Genomic DNA, 1853 nt, shown 5'->3' with positions numbered 1-1853 from the left:
AAGCCCCTTCTATTTCAGGGACTATGTAGTAATACATACTCACACTTGAATGATGCTACTAAAGCTTCCCCTTCCTCACCTTTTTCCTTTCAAATTTAGATTTTCTGTTGCCTGGAAAATGCATATGAACCAGTTCAACAAGTAAACTGATCTCCCCTGCCACCCCCTACCACAGTCTATATGTATATTTTTCTTTTCCTTTTTTTTTTTGTACTTTTAAGTTCTAGGGTACATGTGCACAACGTGCAGGTTTGTTACATATGGATACATGTGCCATGTTGGTGGGCTGCACCCATTAACTCGTCATTTACATTAGGTATATCTCCTAATGCTATCCCTCCCCCCGCCCCCCATCCCACAACAGGCCCCGGTGTGTGATGTTCCCCTTCCTGTGTCCAAGTGTTCTCATTGTTCAATTCCCACCTAATAAGTGAGAACCAATTAATATTTTAAAATATTAAAAACATTTTACTTTGTTCAACTTAAAGACAAAATTAATATATTTCTTGAGGTCAAATTATCGAAAAAACTCTACCTTGTAAAACTGCATATTAAAGCAGTGCGTGGAAGCTGATGGCAAGAAACCACTTAAGTGCCACAACTCTGCTTCAATTCCTAGTCCATTTGATTTTGTTTTGCTTTTAAGATCACAAAGCTGATGTACACTTCCGTGCGAGCTTAGAGTCTGGTAATGAACTCCACAATACACTGAAAAGAGCTTGAGGAGATAGCAGATGAATGAAGGACTGGGGCTCTGGTTTTGCAGGTGAAGCCCAGGTTCTTATAGGTCCTACCAGGCCTGTATATTATTTCTCCTTCGCAGGCCTCTAGGCCAAATGCCTCGATGAATCTGCGCTCTGGGGGTGTCCTGGAATTACACCTGGGAAAGAATAAGGAAGGAGGAGGCCGACGTGCCCATGGACATTATTAACCTACCGACGGATCCCCACAGCGGCCAAACTGCGTCTCCCCTGCCGCTCTCGGCGCGCAGCTCACGCCCGCAGCGTCAGCGGCGTCGGCGGCGCCAAGGCGTCGTGGCGTCGGGCGTCTGGGACGTGGCATCAACGGCCCCATCCGGCGCCGGCGGCGGGGGGCCCGCGGGGCTTGGGGGCGCCCGGGGCGCAGAGGCCGGGCCTTTTCTTTCAGCACAAACGTCAGTTTGTAAAAGGGTGGGGCTGGACTCTGAGGAGTTTTCAGGCTTCTGTCTCGAAGGCGGTCTGGCAGGCTCGGAATTGCCATCTTCCTCAGGCAAATAGTTTTTCACCTTACAGCCAGCCGTGGCAAGGCCAAACCGCCCAGTTACCCGACTTCCCACAGTCTCAGCAGGTACACAGGGCGGGGAGCCTCGCGAGCGGCTCCCTCAGCCGGACCTGAGGGTTTCGGGAGAGTCCTGGCTTTGCAGTTAGTTTTCCTGCTGCCTGGCTGCCTCCGTGGCGGTTGTGCTGCTTTTTATGCAAGATCTGGGATCGAAGGCAAATCATCCTTTCCCTACGCCCCCTGCCGACCCTTGCCGCTCTCCTCGATTTTGTACACTGTCATTAAAGGGTTTGAAATGAATGTACATTAATCCTTGAAGGATGAAACCAGAAAACATTTGTCGTGGTGGCGGAAAGGGACGGATGCACTTGGGCGAAGTAATGCTGACATCCACTTCCTAGCATTGTTAGGAAGGATAAATGAATTAAATATGTAAAATCCTTAAATATTTGCTTGCTAATACGAGTATTCATTGCGTGTGACTCTATTCTTGTATTTATGTGAACTTCATCGGAGCATTTGTCAGGTTCTTTTTTCTCTTTTTTTTTTGCACTAAGTGAACGTGGCCGGCCTGCCTTCCTTCCCTCCCTCCCTCC

At 48.7% G+C, this 1853-nt stretch overlaps 1 protein-coding gene across 1 annotated transcript in view; it reads left to right on the top strand.

Annotated features, from left to right (window-relative positions):
* Nucleotides 1–540: 540 nt before the first annotated feature.
* Nucleotides 541–1853, top strand: part of LOC108515918 (coiled-coil domain-containing protein 7-like) — a gene marked incomplete at its 3' end in the record, with an annotated part of 98435 nt that continues 97122 nt past the window's right edge. The window contains 1 exon segment of the mRNA XM_017853090.1: nt 541–1326.

This window comes from Rhinopithecus bieti, unplaced genomic scaffold (assembly GCF_001698545.2).
Source record: "Rhinopithecus bieti isolate Rb0 unplaced genomic scaffold, ASM169854v2 scaffold_35595, whole genome shotgun sequence".
In the NCBI taxonomy this organism is placed as follows: Eukaryota; Metazoa; Chordata; class Mammalia; order Primates; family Cercopithecidae; genus Rhinopithecus; species Rhinopithecus bieti.
This window is presented reverse-complemented; position numbering and strand designations above follow the sequence as displayed.